Source organism: Anthonomus grandis, chromosome 5 (assembly GCF_022605725.1).
Source record: "Anthonomus grandis grandis chromosome 5, icAntGran1.3, whole genome shotgun sequence".
Classification (NCBI taxonomy): Eukaryota; Metazoa; Arthropoda; class Insecta; order Coleoptera; family Curculionidae; genus Anthonomus; species Anthonomus grandis.
The window spans coordinates 12,696,740-12,714,642 of NC_065550.1; the positions used below are offsets into that span (position 1 = coordinate 12,696,740).

The 17,903-nt window shown below is 33.9% G+C and overlaps 1 protein-coding gene across 1 annotated transcript in view; it reads left to right on the top strand.

The window, feature by feature from the left end:
• Positions 1 to 17,903, top strand: part of LOC126736933 (zinc finger protein 236-like) — an 81,338-nt gene that overhangs the window by 50,907 nt on the left and 12,528 nt on the right. The window lies entirely within an intron of this gene.

Sequence of the window (17,903 nt, forward strand, 5' to 3'; positions counted from 1 at the left end):
CCGCACTAATGCTGTCAACTTGAGAACCCTCGATGTTCATGATATAGATGGCGCTTTGTGAGTAAACACACGTTTTAGTAGCTGCGATAATTTTTTACTATTTTCTAAAGTTTATTAACAAAATTAAATCTATTTTATCTTAAAATATGTATATTTTGTGCTAGTAAGTGTTGACAAGTTGTTTGTATCTTGAAAAACGACTTACTTCTTGTTGGTTCTTGGATCTACTGTGTGACGTGTGTTTATTAGTATTAATACCCAGTAGTCTAAAAATCGATATGGTTTTATCAGAAAATGACATTGAAAAAATCAAAGGAATCTTTACCGATCGATTTCTACAAAATATTGCGGAAAAGGTAGCCCAAATTATTGAGAAAAAGTACGCTAATAAATTTAAGGAGCAGGAGCAGTGCATATCGGATCTTCAGCTGAAGGTAACTAAACTAAAATTTGATAATCAAAAAATGGCAAATGCACTGGACGATGAGAAGCAAACGTCAAGGAATTACAACGTCAGAATTTTTGGAATACCGGCTGAAAATAATGAAAATCTGCGATCAAAGATTCAAAATGTTTTTAAACAGATGAATGTAAACCTAAATCCTGCGCAGATAAAAAATGCCATAGAATACCATCAAAAAAGCCGTCCGGTAAGCCACCAGCAGTAAAGTCGAAATTATACCCATTTGTAGTTACGTCATCCAGGTGAGAAAAAACGTATGGCGTAGATATTTTTGCCAATCAATATTAGGTTAGAAACTTTACCATCGCCTTCAGAAATTAATATGGGACATAAACAACAAGTCCGAAACGGAATTGCATTGAGCGAGCCGCAGATGCAACAAAATTGAGCACAACAACGATCGCAAATATAAAGAAGAATGGGATAAAATCAGATCAGGATTACGCTGTTCATATATTTTCCAAGCAAAAGACCGCAAAAACCAAATCTACAACATATTTGAAAAGTAGAATTCGGCACGAGCAGTAGACGTAACAAAACCGAGCTTACAAAAATTGTGAATAATGGTATAAAATTATTTTAACTTACTGGGAAAAATTTAAATACTGACAATTTAATTTACTTGTTCATGAAAAAAATGCTGCTTCAAGGAATATGTTAACACATTAAAATGAAAATACCATTCCAAAAAATAAAACATACAAACTCAAAAAAAACACGCCATATTGCATTACCAAGTTAATGAAATTGCAACGATATGATTGAATACTTAAACGACGATCATAAAATAAAATTTGCTAGAACAAAAAAGCTTAATCAATCTCGTCAGTATTGTCAGAGTCAGAACTGAAATCAGAGATATTGTCTTCGTCATCGTCGTCTTCGTCAGTCGTAATCACAAGTGGCAGAATGTCATAGGCATCACACACTTGTAATGCCTCCCAAGCCTTTTCAATTACCTTTTCTGTATGAAAAACATATTTTTGCCAATGATCTATAGAAATTTCGTTTAATACCCTTTCCCATGTAGTCAGAACTTCTGAAGGTACCCCTTAAAGTTGGAAATATATTGATCATATTTTCGTTTACATTCCGACCATACCATTTCAATTGCATTAAACTGGCAATGATATGGTGGCAGTAGCTAAATTTTGTGTCCTAAAGGTTTAACATATTCATCAAGGAAGTACTTTTTTTCACTAGGGCAGTTTCTGCGTGCAATACTCCATATTTTATCTTTCATGGCTTTTTCTGGAAAGCCAATATTCTTTTTCTTCAACCATTCGGTCAGTCTCTGCTTTGTCCAAGATTTTCTCGGGATTTCTTCTAATAAACCAGTATGGTAACTTGCATTGTCCATGATTATAAATGACTTTGGGGGAAGATTTGGAACCAGCTGAGTTTTAAACCAGTTTTCGAAGTTTTTCCTGTTCATATTGTCATGATAATCTCCCGTCTTTAATCCACTCTTGAATATTAAATTTGCACCCTTGATGAAGCCATCTTTGGTTCCGGCGTGGACCACGATATAACGATGACCTTAAAAATAAAAGATAATTCAATTCTCTTCTTTTTGAAATCATTCTTCCAGAACATAAATTTAATATAAATAATAAGTAATGTTCCATGCACATACGAGTAGTGTATGGAGTTAAATTCCCTCATATTGTCTTAGAGAGAAATTATATGAAACTATGAAACATATGAAATTATGAAGTTAGAGGGCCCTTACACGGGCAATAGTTTTTATTCAAACAAAAATCTAAAAAGATAACCAGATAATTTTTACCTTCACTGTTTTTCCTTGAATCCGTGTGCTTGGTGTCATCTTGCCAGCTACTACGAAATGATCCCTTACTAAAAATCCACGTCTCGTCAATGAAAACTGGAGTAAAACCTTCCGGACCTACATTTCTATTTTTGATATACTCCCTTAAAAAATTGATTCTTTTATGAACAATATTTGGCAAAATTTTGATTTGGCAAAAAATTGATTATTGATCCATCTTCTTAAGGAGTCGATGGAAAACTCTAAATATTCAATTTCTTCCCTGAACTTTTCTCTTATTGTTGCCAATATTACATATTCTTTTCTGGCGTACATAGAATAAATTGTGTCCCGAATTCTAGGTTTCAAATATGTTGTAATTTTGGTTTTTGCTGTCGTTTGCTTGGAAGATATACGGGCTGCTGATCTGATATCCCATTCTTCGCTGTTGTGCTCAATTTTGTTGCATCTGCGGCTCGCTGTATCACATTCTCAATTTGAAGTGCAATTCCGTTTCGGACTTGTTCCTTTTCCAGTTGAAAAAAAGCCAATATATTTAAAATCATCAGCTGCGATTGTTCATTCTACCTATTATATCTTTTTTTAGGAATTATCTTTTTAACACTTTTCGAAATAACTTTCAAAAACAAGTTGACAAACCAATATTTTTGATTGACAGTGACGGATATTTCACATAACCTAGTATATAAAAGATGAATAATCATCAGACACCAATTTTTTTCAAAAGTTTGTTGTCGCCGCTGTTTGGAATATGCTAAACAAAGATAAACAAAAATGACGTCATTACAAATGGGTATAATTTCGACTTTACTCGTGCGGTTTTTCAATGACGTTGACCGTTTTAAAAAATAGAAAAAACCTTAAATCTACAGGTGTGCAAGTGCGTGAAGACCTAACTAAAACTAGGCTGTCCTTGTTAACAGCGGCTACCGACAAATATACATCTAAAAGTGCTTGGTGTACTAACGGGGTTATTTACGTTAAAGTTCGTGATATTGTTCACCGAATCAATAATATGGAAGAACTGGATGCTTTTAGGAACTAAACGTTTGTACCTTTTTTTAATTTCTAATTATAAAAAGGTACAAATAATAATAACAACAGTATGATTTAATCTAGTACTTACGGTGGTATGTTGGTAAAGTAGATTAATATTTTATGAGAAAGTATTTTGTTTTTTTTTATGTAAATTTTATTTTTTATCGCATTTTAAAAAAAATTGCCTGTACGAATTTTAGGTTAATATTAACTTTGCGGCAGCTGCTACGTTTAGGTGTTTTTTTTCTTTACACGAACAGAGGTTTTTTCTTTTATATAATTTATTTATTTTTCTCTATTTTTCTTTCCTTCCTTTTCCTTCTTTTTCTTTTACTAAATTCTTCTTGTGTTATGCACTGTGCTCATATTAATGTTAGATCTCTTTTAAATAACTTCAATCAATTTAAAGATCATATTTCTAAATATGATTATGATATACTTGGTATAACAGAGAGCTGGCTTAATCCAAATGTAACTTACGAAAGTACTTCTATTAATGTTTCTAATTCAGTTTTCTATCTTAAAAAGTGAGTGCCGGGCAATAATTGAACATATATGGGTAAAGGTGGAGATAGTGGGTGAATCAATTATTATCGGAAATATTTACAGACCTCCTGTAACCAACTGTCAGGAATTTTTAAATTACTTTGAGGATATCTTAATTAATTTTTATACCGGTGGTAACCAGATTTTATGTTTTGGTGATTTTAACATAAATGTGCTGGATAATGATGCTTCTCAGGTTATTCAGTTAAATAATATTTTGGATACCTTTAGTCTCAGTCAGATGATTTCAGAACCAACAAGAGTATCTCATTTAACTTCTACGTTAATCGATTTGATCTGCTGCAATCCTAACATTGTACAGGATGTTGGCACTCGAGATGTTAATGTTTCAGATTACTTACTTGTATGTCCATCTGAATCTAATTAATGCCGAAACACCCAATACTTCATATTTGTTTAGATCCCTAGACCGTATTGATTATGCTCAGTTTCAGGCCGACATCGAAAGTGTATCTTGGAATTCCATTTATCTGATTAACAACATTGATTCAAAAGTAGATTTTTTAACGTCAACAGTATTAAGCATTTTTGATACACATGCATTGTTAAGAATAAAAAATTGTAAGAAAAGTCGTATAATCCCTGAATAACCGATAACATCAGATTGATGAAAAATCTTCGTAATCAAGCACTTAATCGCTTTGAGCGCACTAAGGATTCTGTACATTGGAATTACTACAAAAATCTAATCTTACAAGTGGTATAAGAGCTGAAAAAAAGCATATCTTAATCACAAGTTTAAGAATTGTAATGTGAAAAAGAAATGACGCTGAAAAAGACTGAGCTTACAAAATGAAATGTTCTTAAAAATAAAAATAAAACAATTCCAGATCACCTAAAAAATGTTGACCAATTAAACAAAAATTTTACTGAAATAGGACAAAATAATAAAAATGCTAAATGTGATTTGCTGAACTTTTAAAATATTATAACTAACTTATTACGTAACATGAGTTTTCAATTCACTCCTGTTGATGAAGAATTAATTTATAAAATTATTCTTAATATAAAATGTAAAGGTTTTGGTGCAGATAAATTGAATATAACACTTCTCTCTCTTTACTGTCCTTGCTCACTGCTTTGCGGCCATGTATTTTTTTTATATAATTTTTTCCTTTGCTCTAGCAGCTGCCTCTTTTTGGAGGTAAGCTGATGTAGCTTTTTATTCGGAATAGTGTATTATTTTATTTATAGGCATGTATATTTGGGAATAAATAAACCATAATTATTACTATTATTATCTCGGTACTGGAACTGGATGGATTGTTAGCATCGTTAATCATTACTTCTTGTATATCGCAATCTGGATCCCATTGGTCGCTATTCTCTGGTTTAGGATGGTGATCATCAACATCGCCTCGATGGTGATTCTGGCATCCGGCAACACTCCAAAGGGTACAGTCTTTGTACAGTCCTACAGGCCTTAAAATTTGTCCTCGACTAGTTTCAAGTCGAACCAAACGAACCTTGCTGTCTTTACCAAGTAAAGTCTCCACGACTCGAGCAACTGGCCACTCCAATCTCTTAGTATTATCATTACCAACTATGACCAAATCTCCAACTTTCACACTAAGATCAGCCTTCTTCTCAAGAAGAAGCTTTAATTGTCCTAGATATTCGACGCGAAACCCACTCCGTAGACTTTCACGAAACGGCTGGATTTTGCGCAACCGTTTACACAACGACGTATTTTCTATCGCATCACAATCAGGTAAACCGGTTATTCGAACTGGTCTCGTAAAAACATCGCCGGGCAAAGGGCAACGAGGTCATTTGAGTCTTCAGAGAGGTCAGGGATCTTGCATTTATGACCGACTGAAACTCGCACAACACAGTTGTTAATCCTTCATAGTGCAATGATGCGCGACCCAATGTCTTTCTAAGTAGTCTCTTTAGAACACCTTTAAGTCTTTCCCAAAAACCGCCCCACCATGAAGCCGTAGGGGGGTTAAAATACAAACGAATTCTCTGAATAGAAGATTCTCGCACAATAATGTCCCAGTCTAATAGGTTTTTGCTCCGACAAAGTTTGTGCCATTATCGGAATACACTATTTTGGATCTCCCACGTTGGGTAATAAAACGTCGAAACGCCTGGAGAAAACACGACGTAAACAAAGAAGTGCAAAGTTCCAAATGAACTCCTCGAGAAACAGCGTATGTAAGTAAGCATATCCACGCTTTTTGTCCACTTTTCGAAAACAGGGGTCCCGCAATATCTACACCTGTTATTTCAAAAGCTATGGCGTCTCGAACTCGATCATTAGGAAGGAGAGGGGTTTCTACCTCCACTGGTTTGGAGTCATATCTTTTGCAACGTACACATTTGATGATAACCGACCTAACTGATCTTCTTTCACCTAGTATCCAGTATTTCTCTCTTAGTAGACTTAACAATCCCTGCGTACTGACATTACAGGATTTGACATGTATGTCCATAATCAAATGCTGTATGAATGAATGCTTCGCTGGTAAAATGATAGGAAATCTATAGTCTTCAGTGTCTCTATTATATCTCCCTCAAGCCTATTCATCTGTCTCTGGAGACGCGAGATTTTAATCGAATAAGACCTTCCTTGTCAACAAAGGGACCAACACTAGCTATTCTTGGGTCATCAGGTCCAGTAAAAGTCTCTTTTTGTACTAGCTTGAAAGCAAAGTTCTCTGCTGAAATTTGTTTTGAAGGACAGATCACCTTCTCGTCTTTTACAAGAGTATGATATTATAAAGGAAATGGAACAATCATTCAACATCATTTTACGCTCAGCGTACACCTCCTCTTCATCACAAGGTGCATTTTCCGATAGTCAATTTTCTTCTGACGCATACAAGCATGACGCTCCCTCCCACCATTTCGAATCCAGGAGCTGCCTGGGAGAACATCCTCTGGAGGGTAGATCTGCAGGGCTTAGGATACCAGGTAAATAGTGCCAATCTTCACTGGAAGTCAAACTTCGAATCTCGACTACTCGATTCCATACGAACACTTCCCACTCCTCTTTTCTTTGGATCCAGGATATAACAGTGGAAGAGTCGCTCCAGATAAAATATCTATATTTCTGGCTTAAATTCTCGACTACAACGGTATAAAGTCTTGCCCCAATTGTAGCATCTAACAACTCTAACCGTGGTATGGTCATCTTCGAGTCAGATTTCTTCAAAGGAGCATGCCTAGATTTTACAGCAAGTAGGAAAACAGATACATTTCCGTACCTTATAATCCGTACAAATACTACACAGGCATAAGCATCTGCAAAGCATCGCAAAATGTATGCACTAACTAACTTTAACAGCAGCATCGCTATAAATTATTATCCAGCGTGGAATCTTGTCTGAAACACAAGGTAAGGCTTTAATCCATAATATAAATGATCTGGCCACTCCCTCATCAACGGGTTGATCCCAGGTAAGGTTTTTTTTCCATAACCTTTGTAACATTATTTTAAATATCAAAACAATCGGTCACAAAAATTCAATAGGGTCGAAGACTTGCTGAGTTAATGAGACGATCACTCGTTTTATAATTACCTTGTCTTCAATATCCATACAACTTAAAAAATTTCCATTAATGACAATAACGTCTGTGCCATCCAATTAAGACTAAGAACAAGACAGGGTTGCTCATTTTCATCACAGGATTCAACAGAATGGGAACGCTCCCACTCTCTAAGGTCAAACTGACCTTTTGCCATGAGCACTGAGGATTCTTGACTAAATTTAGTAGCAGCCTTGTCATCTGGCAAGCTCGTCACACAATTGTCTACATAAAAACTTCGTTTGAGGCGTTCTATGGTATATTTAGAATAAACAGCATTGGATTTGGAATGATCTAGAAGACATGTGACAAGTGATAGTCCAGAGTAGCAGCAAGAAGAAAAGAACTACTATTAAGACCAAAAACCACACGTTTGTGTTTAAAGACAATCTCCTGACCTTGAGCGTCAAGCCACAAGAATTTAAGGTATTCTTGATCCCTTTCATGTACACCTATCTGTAAAAAGGCTTTCCTAATATCAGAAATTACTGCCACCTTGTTCTCTCTGAACCTTCAGTATCGGTTTAGCAGTCGTACAGAGTAGACGTCTATACTCGTAGGAGGCGCCGGTGCTCAGTTTTGTTTTGTTTTGATTTGTTTTGATTTAATTTAAATTGTTTTGATCTAGTGTTGCGTGTTTACATTAACGTGGTATATTTTCGCGGTACAAGTGTTTCCAAAAAAACTAGTTAAGTTCCTGCGTCAGTAAATGTTTTTGTTTTATAATCAGTTCCTGTTTTGACTAAATTTAAATTATCTGGCTACCATTGACCTTAACTTGAAATAATTGAACATTAACCGTAGGACGTGCAATTGTGTGTTTTGTTGTACGTTTGTTTCCTGCTTTGGGTTCAAGTTCAAGTTACTGTTTACTTGCAGTTCCTGTTTTAATATTTATTTCAATTTAATAACATTGCCTTATAATCTAAAATGAACCGCAGTTTCAAATGCTGTCAGAAGAGGGATTTTCCAAATTATTGCTGCATCTCTTGTATTTCAATATTCCACCCAAGTTGTCTGGAAAGAAATTTTGATGCCATAAAACTGGGAGGCTATAGGATTTTATGCTTACAAAGATGTCAAGATGATTTTAATGAAAGAGATCAGGAAGGAAAAATTATTGAGCAAAAGATTTATGATTTGTTGACAGAATTGAAAGAGAAGGATAGCATATAGAGAGAATGAGAAGAAACAGCATGGTTTTTGAAGATGAAGTGTCGGAGGCCGAAAAGAAGTTTTCCTCATCCCTGGAAAATCTGCATAAACGGAATGAAGAGCTTAAAGTTGAATTGGAAAACTTAAAAATTAAAGAAGGTGAATTGTTGGCATTACTGGAAGTGAGTGAAAGAGCAAGTCTTAAGTTCAATTTACAAATAAGCGAGCTAAATATCCTAAATAAAAATTTAATAGTAACGATAAAAACATTAGAAAATGAGTCTTCAACCTATAAGACTGAAATAAACTTGCTACAAAAAGACGTAAACGACTTAACTAATTTAAATAAGAAGATGTTAGACTCCGTAAAGGTGTTGGAGGTTGAAAAAGATACCTGTTATTCCGACATTTGTGCATTGAAGGAACAGTTACAGATATCCAAATCTGTTGTTATTAATTCTCCAACACAGCTACCAACTAGGCCAAATACACCTGACGATAGTCGACCTCGGCTTCTCTTTGTTGGTGGAAATTGTAGCAGAGTGTTTCTAAAACATTTACGTTTAAAGTTTGAAGCTTACTACAAGGTCCAGTGTTTCCTGAAGCCGGGCAGTTCAAGCAGTGAGGTGATTAGGACAGCATCAAATTTAGTTAAGGACTTTACGAAAGAAGATTTTTTAATAGTAATGTTAAATGGAATTTGTTCTTCATCTGATGTTTTAAAAAATTTAATTCAAAATCATGTTGATACAAACACTTTAGTGATGACAAGCCCTTATACTTATTTAAACCATAATGTTATCTATAATAGTAATAAGGCCCTTTATCGTACTTTTCATGAGAATAATATTAATCTGTGTGGGATTTTGGAGTCTAATCACGCCAGTAACTTTGGTTCAGACTTGGCATCATTATTACATGCACATATTTTCAAATATTTTAAAATTAATATTTCATCGAATAAATTGTCTTTGAATCATCAAATTAATGAGTCTGAACTAGTTACTGGTCGTGAATTGGATTCTTCTTTTTTATAGACATGTCCACGAAAGTTGAATCTCATTCATGTTCATATTCTACTAGTAAAATTGAAATTAGCTCTTCGTAAAACTTAAGTATCTTTATTCTTAATATACAATCCCTAAGAAACAAGATGGATGAGCTTCTTCTTTTGCTGGACACATGTAATTTTCCTGATATTGTACTTCTGACTGAGCACTGGTTGAGGCCTAGTGAATGTTTTTTAATATCTGATTATCTTCCTATATCAAATTTTTGTCGTCAACAACAATCTATACATGGAGGAACCATGATCTTGGCTAAGCAAACAATTAAAACGATTTTTTGTAATATTGATAAGTATGATAATCTTCTGTTAGAGAAAGTTTTTTAATTCTCTCTTTCTTTTTGTAAGCGTTTTAATTTATATATTCTTTGTGTTTATAGGCCACCTACAGGAGATATTGCTATGTTTCTGGACAAACTTGATTCTATTTTATCCCAGTTGTCCCTACACTCTAAGGTTATATTGGCTGGTGACTTTAATATCAACTACACTGATGAAACCTTGCCACGTACTTCTCTTTTAAGTATTTTAAATTCTTACGACTTGAAAATGCACGTTCTTTCTCCCACACGAATAACTTCTTTATCTGGAACTACAATTGACTATTTCTGTACAAATTTTGATGACGTTTTATGCACAGTACTCCCATCTGGTATTTCCGACCATGAAGCTATTCTTGCTAAAATACCATATAATACTGTATCATCTTCATCTCATTATATGGGAAGAATTTTCAGCAGGAGAAATTTCAATGCTTTTCTGCTGCTACAGCTTCGGTAAATTGGAATGCACTTGAAACGGCTTCTGACCCACTTACTTTATTTTTTCAAGTTCTGTGTGATAAGATCAATCAGTGCTTTCCTAAAATGAGGCTTAAAACTAAGAAACGAAAACCATGGGTTACAAGAGGCCTTGGAATTTCTGCTAAAAACCTCCGTTTTTTGACTAAATTGTGCAAATATACCACAAATGAAAATATCCTTGTATATCATCAGAAATACCGTAGTCTGTACAGAAAGACAATTAAAGCAGCAAAATCTAATTATTATAGGGATCGCTTAAATATGTCATCAAATAGGCAAAGAGAGTGTTGGTCGATTATTAATGATTTTAGACATTGCCATAGAAAAGTATCGGAACCGGAGTTAAGACCTGACATTTTAAACGACTATTATTGTGATATACCTAATATCTTGCTCAAGGGCATTCGTAGTAACATTGATCCCTTACACTATCTTCAACAAGTGTCGGTTGAGCATTCATTTTTCTTTCATCCTGTCGAACTTACCGAAGTAAAAAATGAAATCAAACGCCTAAAAAACCATAAATCATCTGGAGCTGATGGGATATCTTCGAGGTTGTTACTCTTTTTGCCTGATTCAGCCTTAAATGCTTTAGTTTCTGCCATAAAACAATTCTTTACATAATGGCATTTTTCCTTCATGTTTAAAAGAGGCAGTGGTTATCCCTCTTCATAAGGGTGGAGAGTTGGATCAGCTTTGTAATTTCCGTCCCATTTCTATTTTGTCTACCCTCTCTAAGATAGTTGAAAAACTTGCAAAAAGCAGAATTTTGTCCTTTTTACATCATAATGGCATTTTGTCTGCAAATCAGTTTGGATTTCAAGCCGGTAAAGGGACTCATGATGCTGTTTTTAGCTTTTTGGAGAGCGTCTATGTGTCCTTGAATTCTGGAGAGTCATCGGCGGCAGTGTTTTGTGATCTATCCAAAGCATTTGACTGTGTGGATAATGGAATACTGTTATCTAAACTCGATAAATATGGTTTTAGAGGCGTAACATTGCGATGGCTTGAGTCCTATCTATCAAATCGTACTCAGAAGGTTTCAGTGTCTGGGCGTTTGTCTGCTTCTAGATCCCTAAAATGCGGCGTTCCCCAGGGTTCAGTGTTGGGACCACTGTTATTTTTACTGTATGTGGATGACTTGAGTTCATTGAAACTGCAGGGCAAGGTGGTTCAGTTTGCTGATGATACCACCATACTATGGAGCCATAAAAATTCTGACTATATTAAGACTTGTATCCTTGAAGACCTTCAGATTTTATCAGGGTGGTGTGCTTCCAACAGGCTCGTGTTTAATGTAAGAAAGACGTCTATTATGGGGTTTAAGTGCGATGTTCAGGGTCTGATGTTTGACGAAAATTCCCTCTTGCAGAATAAAGAGTGCTGCAAGTTCCTAGGAATTACCATTGATGGTCGCCTTCGGTTTGAAGATCATATTTTACATTTAGCTGGGAAATTATCTTCTGGATGTTTCGCAGTAAGAATGGCAAAACAAGAGCTGGGAGGGGTGGTTGCACGTTCAGTGTACTTTTCACTTATTGAATCTCATATTCGGTATGGCTTGCCTTTTTGGGGTTTAACCAATAAGGGGCTACTTAACATTATCTTTGTTATTCAAAAAAAAGCAGTTAGATACCTGTGTTCTGCTAAGTTAAGAGAATCTTGCAAACCCCTCTTCATTTCTGAGAAATCCTAACTCTTTTTTCACTCTTTATCTTAGAAACAGCTGCTCTTATTCACAAAATTCCCAAACTACCCACTGACACTGGCCATTTGACTCGTCGTGTAAATGATGTTCCCCTACCTATTCCTACGTCTTCTCTTACCAAAAACTCATTAATTTACATAAGTAAAAAAATTTACAATCATGTTCCTCTGTGTGTTAGACATATATCGGATGTTAAGAAATTTAAAAGAGAATTAAAGTCGCTTTTATTGGCTAAGGCATATTATAACCTGGATGACTTTTTTAATGATAGGTTTTAACCTTGGACATGTTGGAAAGTTTTCTTTTTTTCCTTTTTTCTTCTCTAGTTTTGTCAACAAGTTTACCTTTATTTAGTAATTGATTGTTTTATTTAGTTATTTTTAATTTAAGTATGGTCAAAAAGTTTTGTCTTCTTGTGTTTAATTTTGTTCATTGTTTTGTCAATTTTTAAAATTGTATTTGTGTTTTGTTTTTTTAGATTGTAGGATGCTTGTACACAAGATTATTCTTACGTAATATAGCACATTTTCTTTCTTTCTTTCTTTCTTAATAAAATCGAAGGAATAAGTTCAATTAAAGTTGGCCCCTTTTCCAAGCAGTAATTCAGGGATGGCCCATTCTTGTCCCGAGCCGACTCGTCGAACACAGGTCTAATTTTGGTGCTCTCAGTCTTTATCACAGGTCCGTGAGGTAGAAAATGGCCTCTTTCTCGCTGAGCATGATCCTTATCAGTTACTCTTTCTAGAATGCCATTATTCTGCCACTCTTTAAAAAGTTTAAAATATTCCTTAAAATTACCAACATTTTTCAATTTACGTACAGTGGCGGTTACAGCACTATTATGGTGATTCATCTTATAAGCTGGAATTTTTTCCATCAGTGGCCATCCAATTGTAGTTTCTAGTACAAATAATCCACATGCCAGGTCACGGCGTCCTCATGTCAACAATCTCCCAAATACATCGTCTCCCAACAAAAGCTCAATAGGGCCCTCATCCCCATTGTCTGAAATCTGAATATTTAGAGCTTGTAACTGACTTATCCAGGGTCCTTGGAACACCGGAGATAATAATTTTTTTTATTTTTAAATCATTCATAACTGTTAGGGAATTCGTTGTTATTGTTGATTGAGGCTAGTTGGTAAGATGGATACATAGCCGAAGCCCATATAACCTCCTTGGGTTGTGTGTTCCTGTCTTCCTCACCTCGCCTAACAGTACACAGCATAGAATATTATTTGCATATAATTTATTTTTGTAATTTGTAAAACTCTTTGGGTACAATTTAAATATTTAATAATTTAGATATTGGGGATTACGTTGCTGACACATTAGTTTAGAGCTTTCCGTTTCCCTGTAGTTTAATATTGCTAGTAGTTCAAAATGATGATGATCGGTAAATTGTATGCACCCTGTTGAATTTGTGTACAGTTTGTTTATTAATTACTTCTACTTACTAAACTCAAAGATACAAAATACTATAAAAAAGTATAAAAAAATAATAATTAATAATTACATGCTTCTTGTCTGGCATGTCAAGGCGTAATAATGGCGCAACACATTATATGCGACGTTGTCACCAAGAATATTAGAAGTGAAACGGTCATTATAAATAAAAATAAGAAAACGCAACATAGCGGCCTCCTTTGAAACTTCATAGTTTCCAGAAAAAACAAAAGAATAACTTAAAACTAATGACTAAATAAAGTAAAATTAAGATAGTAAAATTAAATGAATTTAATTTGCCTAAATCAGCTGTTAAATGTCAAATAGAAATTACTAAGTAAATGCTAAATAGGACAAATTAATATAATTTACTAAAAACTAATAAAATGCAATTTAAATGTACAAGCACATCAACAAATCACTTATCGTCATAAATTGGTAATACACTGATTTTAGTAATTGAACGTGTAAAAGTCGCATTTTTCACCTTAACGGTAACCACTCTGATACGTCCGTCAGCACCAGGATGTACATCTACTATTTTTCCAATCTTTCATACCAACGGAGCAGAATCATCATGTAACAGGAAACACTGACTGATTTTGTAACTGTCATTTGCAGTTTGCTACTTCCGACGTTCTTGTAGGGTATGTAAATAATTGATAGACCAATTTTTCCAAAATTGTTCGAATAGTGCTCTCAATTGCTTGTAAGGACAACTTAAAGATCGTTTATCATTCAGTAGATTTGGTGATGTCCAGGTGTCAAAATTTCGAGGTCGGATGGATCTTCACTGAGTGGAGTCAATGGACGGGAATTCACTATAGCTTCTATCTGAACTAGCAAAAAATAGAAATTCTCATAAGTTAGTGTTCTGTAAAACTCACTTTAAATGATATTTTGTAATCCTTACAGCGCTCTCCGATAATCCTCCATGATGCGGATATCGTGGTGGTATAAAATGCCAAAAAATACATTCTCTTTGATTTAGTTTAAAATGTTGCTAGCTCCGATAAAATTTGTACCATTGTCCGAGTATACATCTGAAGGAAAACCTCTGTGAGCAATTAACCTTTTAAAGGCATTTAAAAAACTATTAGTTGCACCAATTTTTTCGAGCTTATTTAAAAGAATATTGCTACTCACAACATCAAATGCCTGTTGCAAGTCGACAAATACGGCCACAACTAATTCTTTTTATCCAATGCTCGCGATATGTAATATAAAAAATCAACTGTTGCCTTAAGAGTATTACTATTCTCAACAAACCCATATTGGTAATCAGCAAGTAGTAAATATTTATTAATAAAAGACGTCATCCTTTTTTTAATTATTTTCTCAATCTCAATCTAATTTAGAAAAAACACTTATCACCAAAATTGGTCTGTAGTTATTCATCGAAGACTTACCTGACTTAAAGATTGGAGAAATTTTAGTCCTTCTGGAAAGGTTCCAGTAATTAAAATATTATTTGTTAACCTTACCAGAGCTCCAGTAATACTCTCTTTCAGATTGACAATGTCGTATACCGATATGCCATCATGTCCTGCCGCAGAATTTTTCTTTAGTGTTAGTATGATTTCATTTACTTCGAATTCAGTTAATTGTACAAAAGCAGTATTATTACAGTCAATCTCAGGAAATGAAATGTTTTTTGCTAAATACCTAACGTCATTTTCCAACTCTATTTTAAAATACCCAAACCTACATGAGCAAAATGAGCATTCAATTTATTTGCTACTTTATGTTAGTTATTTTTCCATCATCTGTTTCTAACGAATCAATATAAACTTTGTTAGGACCCTTACCAAAAAAATTATTAATAAATTTCCATTGTTTTTTAACATCTTTCCCTGTTCTGTCCCATTCCTTTCGAAAATGTTGATTTTTTAAAACTTTAATTTTATTGTTTATAGCGTTGTTAATTTTTTTGAATTCTGTATGTAACTCCACATTACCCACGTCTAGAAGTTTTTTTTCATAAACTTTATCGCGTTGTCTTATCATCCGGAGAATCACTTGTTTTCATTTTTTTTATAATTAACTCCCTTTTTTTCATATTTAGTCTTAGGTTTATAGGTCTTGAATTTACAGTCTAAATTAATTGATAAAATTCTGTGATCTGAAAAAGAGAACGATATTCGACATTAACTAAACAATTTAATTTACTATGCTTATCAGTAATAATTACGTGATCTATAATTGTCCTAGTATTAGCTGTAACTCTTGTGGCATTTTTATCAGTAACGACATTGTCAATCCGAAAATTATTTAGTGTTAACAAATTTTTGTAATCCGCGCACTGTAAGGGTTGTAAAAGGTCTATGTTGAAGTCTCCAATTATTAAATGCCTCTTTGAGTATTGTTTCCAAGTATGTTCGAAGTTGTAAAATGTAATTCAATTCAAATTCAAAACAAATTTATTTATCATGAAGGTAAATAAATAATCATATACAAAATTGTAGCATAATAATATACATATGTTGTACAACCTACCAAATACATGATAAATAGGACCATGCCTCGATTATAGAGAACTGTTTACACAGGTTCATCATAAGATAGAACCTGTGTGGCATAGCCCTTCAAAAACCTTAATAGTAAAAAGTAAAAAAAAGATTTTCTTAATTAATCGAGACTTGTGTTGAGTATCATATTTAAGTATTTAAGTAAGGCGAAGCAGGCGGGGGTTCTGGATATGCAGGAAAGGTAAATTAATTAATATTTATAACAATAATAAGTAGACAGCAATAGAAGATCGAGCGGCTCAGCTCTTTTAATTTTTATTGTAGATTAAGTATTGTTTTTTTGAGAATCAGGCAGTTTATTACGAATATATTTTTTAAATGCAGTAAACGGAAAACTTTTGCAATTAGCCGGAAGTCTATTCCAAAGTTTAGAGGCGACAAAAACAAAAGATTTTTGAAAATTTGCTGTTCTATGTTGTGGTATTCTAAATAAATTTATAAATCTAGTGTTATGCTCATGAAGAAAATTTGTAAAATTGTTAGCTAAATATAATGGCTCCCTAGTTTTTATAACTTTATACACGAAGGAATACATGTGATATTTTCTACGATTTTTCATATTTAGAATAAAGTTATTGTTTAAATAAGGAGAAATGTGACTTCTAAATGGAATTTTGTAAGAAAAACGCACACAACAATTCTGAAGTTTTTGTATTGAGTAAGCGGAGTCTTCAGTCAATGAATCCGAACATACTACATCACAATAATCAAATAAGCATAAAACAAGTGTGTTACATAAAAAATATTTAGTTTTAGGAGGTAAATGATTTTTTAAGCCGTAAAGTTTTCTTAAGCGCATGTATGCAATTTTAAGCTTATTCTTTATATGTGTTTGAAATGAAATACCGCTATCAATGTATACTCCTAAGTTTTTGACCTCTCGTACTACTGGTAGCTGCTCATTACGAATTTTTGCATTTAAAGTTGTTGCTGCATTAAGGGCGTTCTTTCCACTACCCAGAAAAATTACACATGATTTTTAGACGAATTTAATTTCAAATTATGGTCGCGGGAAAAGTTATCTATATTTTCTAAATCCTTATTAAATTGTTCTTCTATTATGGGTAGAGTTTCACGTGAAAATGAAGTATATAGCTGGGAATCGTCAGCATATTGTTGTAACATTGAGTACTTTATGCAGGATTTCATATCTGCAACATACAATCAAAAAAGCAACGGCCCCAAAAGAGAACCCTGGGGAACACCGGTAGATACAGGATAATAACTTGATTTTTTAGTTGTAGAAGCCTTGTTGATTACTACGCAATTCGCTCTATTATTAAGATATGACTTAAAGCAATCAATCGCGTTATTCGAAAAACCAAAATAATAAAGCTTTGCTAATAACATTTCGTGGTTTAAAGTATCGAAAGCTCTACTAAAATCCAATAATCCACGACATGTTATTTCCTTTTTTTCCTCATTTAGCCTACAGTTATTAAGAAGGTGTACTAGACTCGTGGTAGTGCTAAAGTTCTTTCTAAAACCCGATTGGCAGTCCGGGATGATATTGTAAAAATCAACAAAGCTTCATTTGTTGGTGCACAAACCTTTCTAAAATTTTAGATACCAGAGGCAGTATACTAATGGGTCCGAGGTCTTTAAACCCTTTTGGCTCAGCTACCTTTGCTAGAGGTTTCAAAATAGCTTTTTTCCAAATTGTAGGATAAAAATTTTGTAATAAGCAGCTATTTAAAATATTTAATAATGGTTTTGTAAGATATGGTAGCCACATTTCTAGATCTTTTAAGCCTATGGAGTCTTCACCTATTGCGTTACAGTGTATTGTTTTAATGATTTTAATTAA